The sequence below is a fragment of the Haliotis rubra genome, unplaced genomic scaffold, assembly GCF_003918875.1.
Source record: "Haliotis rubra isolate DU_JTF1 unplaced genomic scaffold, ASM391887v1 Scf104, whole genome shotgun sequence".
In the NCBI taxonomy this organism is placed as follows: Eukaryota; Metazoa; Mollusca; class Gastropoda; order Lepetellida; family Haliotidae; genus Haliotis; species Haliotis rubra.
In genome coordinates this window covers 503,729-514,920 of record NW_025764937.1, presented here as the reverse complement: position 1 = coordinate 514,920, position 11,192 = coordinate 503,729, and positions in this window count along the sequence as shown.

The following is an 11,192-nucleotide window of genomic DNA, read 5'->3' as shown; positions in this document are numbered from 1 at the left end:
TTGTGGTGGTAGTGATAGTGATAAGTAGTAATGGTAGCCAGAAGAAGTGGTTGTGGTGGTAGTGATATAGTAGTAATGGTAGCCGTAGTGGTTGTGGTGGTAGTGACAGTAGTAAATGGTAGCCGTAGTGGTTGTGGTGGTAGTGATGAAGTAGTAATGGTAGCCGTAGTGATTGTGGTAGTAGTGATGATAGTAGTAATGGTAGCCATAGTAGTTGTGGTTAGTAGTGATAGTAGTAATGGTAGCCGTAGTAGTTGTGGTGGTAGTGATAGTAGTAATGGTAGCCGTAGTGGTTGTGGTGGTAGTGATAGTAGTAATGGTAGCTGTAGTGGTTGTGGTGGTAGTGACAGTAGTAATGGTAGCCGTAGTGGTTGTGGTGGTAGTGATAGTAGTAATGGTAGCATAGTACTTGTGGTGGTAGTGATAGTAGTAATGGTAGCCGTAGTGGTTGTGGTGGTAGTGATAGTAGTAATGGTAGCCGAAGTGGTTGTGGTGGTAGTGACAGTAGTAATGGTAGCCGTAGTGGTTGTGGTGGTAGTGATAAAGTAGTAATGGTAGCCAAGAAGTGGTGTGGTGGTAGTGATAGTAGTAATGGTAGCCGTAGTAGTTGTGCGGTAGTGATAGTAACAATGGTAGCCGTTTGTGGTTGTGGTGGTGAGTGATAGTAACAATGGTAGCCGTAGTGGTTGTAGTGTGGTAGTGATAGAAAGTAGTTATGGTAGCCGTAGTAGTTGTGGTGGTAGTCATAGTAGTAATGGTAGCCATAGTAGTTGTGGTGGTAGTGATAGTAGTAATGGTAGCCATAGTAGTTGTGGTGGTAGTGATAGTAGTAATGGTAGCCGTAGTGGTTGTGGTGGTAGTGATAGTAGTAATGGTAGCCATAGTAGTTGTGGTGGTAGTGATAGTAGTAATGGTAGCCGTAGTGGTTGTGGTGGTAGTGATAGTAGTAATGGTAGCTGTAGTGGTTGTGGTGGTAGTGATAGTAGTAATGGTACCCGTAGTAGTTGTGGTGGTAGTGATAGTAGTAATGGTAGCCGTAGTGGTTGTGGTGGTAGTGATAGTAGTAATGGTAGCCAGGGAAGTGGTTGTGGCGGTAGTGACAGTAGTAATGGTAGCCGTAGTGGTTGTGGTGGTAGTGATAGTAGTAATGGTAGCCGAAGTGGTTGTGGTGGTAGTGATAGTAGTAATGGTAGCCGTAGTAGTTGTGGCGGTAGTGATAGTAACAATGGTAGCCGTTGTGGTTGTGGTGGTAGTGATAGTAACAATGGTAGCCGTAGTGGTTGTGGTGGTAGTGATAGTAGTTATGGTAGCCGTAGTGGTTGTGGTGGTAGTGATAGTAACAATGGTACCCGTAGTGGTTGTGGTGGTAGTGATAGTAACAATGGTAGCCGTTGTGGTTGTGGTGGTAGTGATAGTAACAATGGTAGCCGTTGTGGTTGTGGTGGTAGTGATAGTAACAATGGTAGCCGTTGTGGTTGTAATGGTAGTGATAGTAGTAATGGTAGCCGTAGTAGTTCTGGCGGTAGTGATAGTAACAATGGTAGCCGTTGTGGTTGTGGTGGTAGTGATGGTAGTTATGGTAGCCGTAGTGGTTGTGGTGGCAGTGATAGTAACAATGGTAGCCGTAGCAGTTCTGGCGGTAGTGATAGTAACAATGCTAGCCGTTGTGGTTGTGGTGGTAGTGATAGTAGTTATGGTATCCGTAGTGGTTGTGGTGGTAGTGATAGTAACAATGGTAGCCGTTGTGGTTGTGGTGGTAGTGATGGTAGTTATGGTAGCCGTAGTGGTTGTGGTGGCAGTGATAGTAACAATGGTAGCCGTAGTGGTTGTGGTGGTAGTGATAGTAACAATGGTACCCGTAGTGGTTGTGGTGGTAGTGATAGTAACAATGGTAGCCGAAGTGGTTGTGGTGGTAGTGATAGTAGTAATGGTAGCCGTAGTGGTTGTGGTGGTAGTGATAGTAGTGATGGTAGCCATAGTAGTTGTGGTGGCAGTGATAGTAGTAATGGTAGCCGTAGTGGTTGTGGTGGTAGTGATAGTAGTAATGGTAGCCGTAGTGGTTGTGGTGGTAGTGATAGTAGTAATGGTACCCGTAGTAGTTGTGGTGGTAGTGATAGTAGTAATGGTAGCCGTAGTGGTTGTGGTGGTAGTGATAGTAGTAATGGTAGCCGAAGTGGTTGTGGCGGTAGTGATAGTAGTGATGGTAGCCATAGTAGTTGTGGTGGTAGTGATAGTAGTAATGGTAGCCGTAGTGGTTGTGGTGGTAGTGATAGTAGTGATGGTAGCCATAGTAGTTGTGGTGGTAGTGATAGTACTAATGGTAGCCGTAGTGGTTGTGGTGGTAGTGATAGTAGTAATGGTAGCCGTAGTGGTTGTGGTGGTAGTGATAGTAGTTATGGTAGCCGTAGTAGTTGTGGTGGTAGTGATAGTAGTAATGGTAGCCGTAGTGGTTGTGGTGGTAGTGATAGTAGTAATGGTAGCCGTAGTGGTTGTGGTGGTAGTGATAGTGATAGTAGTAATGGTAGCCGAAGTGGTTGTGGTGGTAGTGATAGTAGTAATGGTAGCCGTAGTGGTTGTGGTGGTAGTGACAGTAGTAATGGTAGCCGTAGTGGTTGTGGTGGTAGTGATAGTAGTAATGGTAGCCGTAGTGGTTGTGGTGGTAGTGATGGTAGTAGTAATGGTAGCCATAGTGGTTGTAATTGGTAGTGATAGTAGTAATGGTATGCGTAGTGGTTGTAGTGGTGGTAGTGATAGTAGTAATGGTAGCCCTAGTGGTTTGTGGTGGTAGTGATAGTAGTAATGGTAGCTGTAGTGGTTGTGGTGGTAGTGACAGTAGTAATGGTGGCTATGTAGTGGTTGTGCTGGTAGTGATGGTAGTAGTAATGGTAGCCATAGTACTTGTGTGAGTGGTAGTGATGAGTAGTAATGGTATGCCGTAGTGGTTGTGGTGGTAGTGATGGTAGTAATGGTAGCCGAAGTGGTTGTGGTGGTAGTGACGAGTAGTAATGGTATGCATGTAGTGGTTGTGGTGGTAGTGATATTAGTAATGGTATCAGAAGACGTGGTTGTGGTGGTAGTGATAGTAGTAATGGTAGCCGTAGTAGTTGTGGCAGTGAGTGATAGTAACAAGTAGCCGTTGTGTGGTTGTGGTGGTAGTGATGGCATCAGTAACAATGGTAGCCGTAGTGGTTGTGGTGGTAGTGATAGTAAGTAATTATGGTAGCCGTAGTAGTTGTGGTGGTAGTCATAGTAGTAATGGTAGCCATAGTAGTTGTAATTTAGTAGTGATAGTAGTAATATAGGTAGCCATAGTAGTTGTGGTGGTAGTGATAGTAGTAATGGTAGCCGTAGTGGTTGTGGTGGTAGTGATAAAGTAGTAATGGTAGCCATAGTAGTTGTGGTGGTAGTGATAGTAGTAATGGTAGCCGTAGTGGTTATTGGTGGTAGTGATAGTAGTAATGGTAGCTAGTGGTTGTGGTGGTAGTGATAGTAGTAATGGTACCCGTAGTAGTTGTGGTGAGTAGTGATAGTAGTAATGGTAGCCATGAGTGTGGTTGTGGTGGTAGTGATGAAGTAGTAATGGTAGCCAGAGTGGTTGTGGCGGTAGTGACAGAGTAGTAATGGTAACCGTAGTGGTTGTGGTGGTAGTGATGAAGTAGTAATGGTAGCCAGGGAAGTGGTTGTGGTGGTAGTGATAGTAGTAATGGTAGCCGTAGTAGTTGTGGCGGTAGTGATAGTAACAATGGTAGCCGTTGTGGTTGTGGTGGTAGTGATAGTAACAATGGTAGCCGTAGTGGTTGTGGTGGTAGTGATAGTAGTTATGGTAGCCGTAGTGGTTGAGGTGGTAGTGATAGTAACAATGGTACCCGTAGTGGTTGTGGTGGTAGTGATAGTAACAATGGTAGCCGTTGTGGTTGTGGTGGTAGTGATAGTAACAATGGTAGCCGTTCTGGTTGTGGTGGTAGTGATAGTAACAATGGTAGCCGTTGTGGTTGTAATGGTAGTGATAGTAAGTAATGAGTATGCGTAGTAGTTCTGGCGGTAGTGATAGTAGTAACAATGGTAGCCGTTGTGGTTGTGGTGTAGTAGTGATGGTAGTTATGGTAGCCGTAGTGGTTGTGGTGGCAGTGATAAGTAACAATGGTAGCCATGTAACAGTTCTGGCGGTAATGATGTAAGTAATGAAATGCTGGCCAGCCGTTGTGGTTGTAATTGGTAGTGATAGTAGTTATGGTATCCGTAGTGGTTGTGGTGGTAGTGATAGTAACAATGGTAGCCGTTGTGGTTGTGGTGGTGAAGTGATGGTAGTTATGGTAGCCGTAGTGGTTGTGGTGGCGATGTGATAAGTAACAATGGTAGCCGTAGTGGTTGTGGTGGTAGTGATAGTAACAATGGGTACGGCACCCGTAGTGGTTGTGGTGGTAGTGATAAAACGAGTAACAATGGTAGCCAGAAGTGGTTGTGGTGGTGGTAGTGATGAAGTAGTAATGGTAGCCGTAGTGGTTGTGGTGTAGTGATATGATAGTAGTGATGGTAGCCATAGTAGTTGTGGTGGCGGTGATGGTAGTAATGGTAGCCATAGTGGTTATTGGTGGTAGTGATAGTAGTGATGGTAGCCATAGTAGTTGTGGTGGTAGTGATGAGTAGTAATGGTAGCCGTAGTGGTTGTGGTGGTAGTGATAGTAGTGATGGTAGCCATAGTAGTTGTGTGGTGGTAGTGATAGTAGTAATGGTAGCCGTAGTGTGGTTGTGGTGGTAGTGATGATAAGTAGTAATGGTAGCCGTAGTGGTTGTGGTGGTAGTGATAGTAGTGATGGGTACCCGTAGTAGTTGTGGTGGTAGTGATAGTAGTAATGGTAGCCGTAGTGGTTTGGTGGTGGTAGTGATAGTGGTAATGGTAGCCGTAGTGGTTGTGGTGGTAGTGATGGTGTAGTGATGGTAGCCATAGTAGTTGTGGTGGCAGTGGTGATAGTAGTAATGGTAGCCGTAGTGGTTGTGGTGGTAGTGATGAGTAGTGATGGTATCCATAGTAGTTGTGGTGGTAGTGATAAAGTAGTAATGGTAGCCGTAGTGGTTGTGGTGGTAGTGATATAGTAGTGATGGTATCCATAGTAGTTGTGGTTGGTAAGTGATAAAGTAGTAATGGTAGCCGTAGTGGTTGTGGTGGTAGTGATAGTGAAAGTAATGGTAGCCGTAGTGTGGTTGTGGTGGTAGTGATAGATAGTAAGTGATGGTAGCCATAGTAGTTGTGAAGTGGTGGTAAGTGATAGTAGTAATGGTAGCCGTAGTGGTTGTGGTGGTAGTGATATGAAGTAAGTGATGGTACCCATAGTAGTTGTGGTGGTAGTGATAAGTAGTAATGGTATGCGTAGTGGTTGTGGTGGTAGTGATAGTAATAATGCGGTATGCGTAGTGGTTGTGGTGGTAGTGATAGTAGTAATGGTACCCGTAGTAGTTGTGGTGGTAGTGAAATGATAGTAGTAATGGTAGCCGTAGTGGTTGTGGTGGTGAGTGATAGTAATAATGGTAGCCGTAGTGGTTTGTGGTAGTAGTGATAGTGATAGTAGTAGTAATGGTAGCCAAGTGGTTGTGGTGGTAGTGATAGTAGTAATGGTAGCTGTGAGTGGTTGTGGTGGTAGTGATAGTAGTAATGGTACCCGTAGTAGTTGTGGTGGTAGTGATAGTAGTAATGGTAGCCATGTAGTGGTTGTGGTGGTAGGTAGTGATAGTAGTAATGGTAGCCAGAAGTGGTTGTGGCGGTAGTGACAGTAGTAATGGTAGCCGTAGTGGTTTGTGGTGGTAGTGATAGTGTAGTAATGGTAGCCAGAAGTGGTTGTGGTGGTAGTGATAGTAGTAATGGTAGCCGTAGTAGTTGTGGCGGTAGTGATAGTAACAATGGTAGCCGTTGTGGTTGTGGTGGTGGTAGTAAATGGTAACAATGGTATGCGTAGTGGTTGTGGTGGTAGTGATAGTAGTTATGGTAGCCGTAGTGGTTGTGGTGGTAGTGATGATAGTAACAATGTTACCCGTAGTGGTTGTGGTGGTAGTGATGAAGTAACAATGGTGCCGTAGTGGTTGTGGTGGTAGTGATGTAAAAGTAACAATGGTAGCCGTTGTGGTTGTGGTGAGTGGTGATAGTAACAATGGTAGCCGTTGTGGTTGTAATGGTAGTGATGAAGTAGTAATGGTAGCCGTAGTAGTTCTGGCGGTAGTGATAGTAACAATGGTAGCCGTTGTGGTTGTGGTGGTAGTGATGGTAGTTATGGTAGCCGTAGTGGTGTGGTGGTGGCGGTGAGTAAGTAACAATGGTAGCCATGGTAGCAGTTCTGGCGGTAATTGATGGTAACAATGCTATGCGTTGTGGTTTGTAATTGGTAGTGATGGTAGTTATGGTATCCGTAGTGGTTGTGGTGGTAGTGATAGTAACAATGGTAGCCGTTGTGGTTGTGGTGGTAGTGAAGGTAGTTATATGGTAGCCGTAGTGGTTTGTGGTGGCGGTGATAGTAACAATGGTAGCCGTAGTGGTTGTGGTGGTGATTGATAAAGTAACAATGGGTACCAAATAGTGGTTGTAATTGGTAGTAGATAGTAACAATGGTAGCCAGAGTGGTTGTAGTGGTGAGTGATAAGTAGTAGTAATGGTAGCCGTAGTGGTTGTGGTGGTAGTGATGAAGTAGTGATGGTAGCCATAGTAGTTGTGGTGGCAGTGATGAAGTAGTAATGGTAGCCGTAGTGGTTGTGGTGGTGAGTGATGATAATGAGTACTGGTAGCCGTAGTGGTTATTAATTGGTAGTGATAGTAATAATGGTACCCGTAGTAGTTGTGGTGGTAGTGATAGTAGTAGTAATGGTAGCCGTGAGTGGTTGTGGTGGTAGTGGTAGTAGTAATGGTAGCCGAAGTGGTTTGTGGCGGTAGTGATAGTAGTGATGGTAGCCATAGTAGTAGTTGTGAATTGGTAGTGATAGTAGTAATGGTAGCCGTAGTGGTTGTGGTGGTAGTGATAGTAGTGATGGTAGCCATAGTAGTTGTGGTGGTAGTGATGAAGTAGTAATGGTAGCCGTAGTGGTTGTGGTGGTAGTAGTGATAGTAGTAATGGTAGCCGTAGTGGTTGTGAAGTGAGTAGTGAGTAGTAGTAATGGGTACCCGTAGTAGTTGTGGTGGTAGTGATGAAAGTAGTAATGGTAGCCGTAGTGGTTGTGGTGGTAGTGATAGTAGTAATGGTAGCCGTAGTGGTTGTGGTGGTAGTGATAGTGATAGTAGTAATGGTAGCCGAAGTGGTTGTGGTGGTAGTGATAGTAGTAATGGTAGCTGTAGTGGTTGTGGTGGTAGTGACAGTAGTAATGGTAGCCGTAGTGGTTGTGGTGGTAGTGATAGTAGTAATGGTAGCCGTAGTGGTTGTGGTGGTAGTGATAGTAGTAATGGTAGCCATAGTAGTTGTGGTGGTAGTGATAGTAGTAATGGTAGCCGTAGTGGTTGTGGTGGTAGTGATAGTAGTAATGGTAGCCGTAGTGGTTGTGGTGGTAGTGATAGTAGTAATGGTAGCTGTAGTGGTTGTGGTGGTAGTGACAGTAGTAATGGTAGCCGTAGTGGTTGTGATGGTAGTGATAGTAGTAATGGTAGCCATAGTACTTGTGGTGGTAGTGATAGTAGTAATGGTAGCCGTAGTGGTTGTGGTGGTAGTGATAGTAGTAATGGTAGCCGAAGTGGTTTGTGGTGGTAGTGACAGTAAGTAATGGTAGCCGTAGTGGTTGTGGTGGTAGTGATGAGTAGTAATGGTAGCCAGAAGTGGTTGTGGTGGTAGTGATAGTAACAATGGTAGCCGTTGTGGTTGTGGTGGTAGTGATAAAGTAACAATGGTAGCCGAAGTAGTGGTTGTGGTGGTGGTGATGAAGTAGTTATGGTAGCCGTAGTAGTTGTGGTGGTAGTCATGAAGTAGTAATTGTAGCCATAGTAGTTGTGTGGTGGTAGTGATGAAGTAGTAATGGTAGCCATAGTAGTTGTGGTGGTAGTGATAGTAGTAATGGTAGCCGTAGTGGTTGTGGTGGTAGTGATAGTAGTAATGGTAGCCATAGTAGTTGTGGTGGTAGTGATAATAGTAATGGTAGCCGTAGTGGTTGTGGTGGTAGTGATAGTAGTAATGGTAGCTGTAGTGGTTGTGGTGGTAGTGATAGTAGTAATGGTACCCGTAGTAGTTGTGGTGGTAGTGATAGTAGTAATGGTAGCCGTAGTGGTTGTGGTGGTAGTGATAGTAGTAATGGTAGCCATAGTAGTTGTGGTGGTAGTGATAGTAGTAATGGTAGCCATAGTAGTTGTGGTGGTAGTGATAGTAGTAATGGTAGCCGTAGTGGTTGTGGTGGTAGTGATAGTAGTGATGGAAGCCATAGTAGTTGTGGTGGTAGTGATAGTAGTAATGGTAGCCGAAGTGGTTGTGGCGGTAGTGATGGTAGTAATGGTAGCCGTAGTGGTTGTGGTGGTAGTGATAGTAGTAATGGTAGCCGAAGTGGTTGTGGTGGTAGTGATAGTAGTAATGGTAGCCGTAGTAGTTGTGGCGGTAGTGATAGTAACAATGGTAGCCGTTGTGGTTGTGGTGGTAGTGATAGTAACAATGGTAGCCGTAGTGGTTGTGGTGGTAGTGATAGTAGTTATGGTAGCCGTAGTGGTTGTGGTGGTAGTGATAGTAACAATGGTACCCGTAGTGGTTGTGGTGGTAGTGATAGTAACAATGGTAGCCGTTGTGGTTGTGGTGGTAGTGATAGTAACAATGGTAGCCGTTGTGGTTGTGGTGGTAGTGATAGTAACAATGGTAGCCGTTGTGGTTGTAATGGTAGTGATAGTAGTAATGGTAGCCGTAGTAGTTCTGGCGGTAGTGATAGTAACAATGGTAGCCGTTGTGGTTGTGGTGGTAGTGATGGTAGTTATGGTAGCCGTAGTGGTTGTGGTGGCAGTGATAGTAGTAATGGTAGCTGTAGTGGTTGTGGTGGTAGTGATAGAAGTAATGGTACCCGTAGTGGTTGTGGTGGTAGTGATAGTAGTAATGGTAGCCGTAGTGGTTGTGGTGGTAGTGATAGTAGTAATGGTAGCTGTAGTGGTTGTGGTGGTAGTGATAGTAGTAATGGTACCCGTAGTGGTTGTGGTGGTAGTGATAGTAGTAATGGTAGCCGTAGTGGTTGTGGTGGTAGTGATAGTAGTAATGGTAGCCGTAGCAGTTCTGGCGGTAGTGTTAGTAACAATGCTAGCCGTTGTGGTTGTGGTGGTAGTGATAGTAGTTATGGTATCCGTAGTGGTTGTGGTGGTAGTGATAGTAACAATGGTAGCCGTTGTGGTTGTGGTGGTAGTGATGGTAGTTATGGTAGCCGTAGTGGTTGTGGTGGCAGTGATAGTAACAATGGTAGCCGTAGCAGTTCTGGCGGTAGTGTTAGTAACAATGCTAGCCGTTGTGGTTGTGGTGGTAGTGATAGTAGTTATGGTATCCGTAGTGGTTGTGGTGGTAGTGATAGTAACAATGGTAGCCGTTGTGGTTGTGGTGGTAGTGATGGTAGTTATGGTAGCCGTAGTGGTTGTGGTGGCAGTGATAGTAACAATGGTAGCCGTAGTGGTTGTGGTGGTAGTGATAGTAACAATGGTACCCGTAGTGGTTGTGGTGGTAGTGATAGTAACAATGGTAGCCGAAGTGGTTGTGGTGGTAGTGATAGTAGTAATGGTAGCCGTAGTAGTTGTGGCGGAAGTGATAGTAACAATGGTAGCCGTAGCAGTTCTGGCGGTAGTGATAGTAACAATGGTAGCCGTTGTGGTTGTGGTGGTAGTGATGGCTAGTTATGGTAGCCGTAGTGGTTGTGGTGGCAGTGATAGTAACAATGGTAGCCGTAGTGGTTGTGGTGGTAGTGATAGTAGTAATGGTACCCGTAGTAGTTGTGGTGGTAGTGATGGTAGTAATGGTAGCCGTAGTGGTTGTGGTGGTAGTGATAGTAGTAATGGTACCCGTAGTAGTTGTGGTGGTAGTGATAGTAACAATGGTAGCCGTTGTGGTTGTGGTGGTAGTGATAGTAGTTATGGTAGCCGTAGTGGTTGTGGTGGTAGTGATAGTAGTAATGGTACCCGTAGTAGTTGTGGTGGTAGTGATGGTAGTAATGGTAGCCGTAGTGGTTGTGGTGGTAGTGATAGTAGTAATGGTACCCGTAGTAGTTGTGGTGGTAGTGATGGTAGTAATGGTAGCCGTAGTGGTTGTGGTGGTAGTGATAGTAACAATGGTAGCCGTAGTGGTTGTGGTGGTAGTGATAGTAGTAATGGTACCCGTAGTAGCTGTGGTGGTAGTGATAGGTGGTGGTCGATGTGGTGTTTAAAAATGTGAAACATATAGGTCTTGCCATGCCCATATAAATGACTATGACTGCCACGTCAGTCTGACTAATGAGAAAACAAGTAACAGAGCAAATAGCATGAGTTGTTTGTTTCTGTCAACAAATATTTGATTCTCGTATACATGAGATATTCTATTCCCAATCATTAACACAGCCATGACAGATGAGATAACTCCTCAGACCAGTTATGACTATTATATTCATGATTCTTCTTCTTGCACTTTTGTATTGAGGATTCAGGTAAGCATATCGACAACACTTCATAATATACGTTCCAAAATAAATAATAATGTCTTTTATGTGCCTTTTGATAAATATGTCATCAGTTACATAACAGCCATGTATACGCTCAGATATAAAAGTAAAGCGAGAAAAGAACAAATATACACCATACGTAATATATAAAGTCACACAAAGAAAACATTATTTATCATACAAGTGTCAAATAAATATATGTACAACGAGTCTGTGCTATAATCTGATTGGTTGACGAAAACATCTCAAAAATCACATGCACAAATCACACTTTTCTTGATAAGGATGGTTTGTCTGTTCAAAGTATGAAAAATGTGCAATTCTGATTGGTGAAATGAATACCGCATTGATTAAATTAAAGTTTACACAATATTTACCATCAAACACCTTTGGACAATTTCGGATGTTTTGCAGTCTCGAAGGTTTTGATTGTATTAAAACAACTTCGATTTTGGTCGATTCTGCCAGAACAATGTTATTCGCTTTCTAAAACGTATTTTCTGCAAATTATATACATACAGACAAGATCTTTTAAAGTTCCATGAATTCACTTCAAAATGTAGAGTCGTATTTACGTC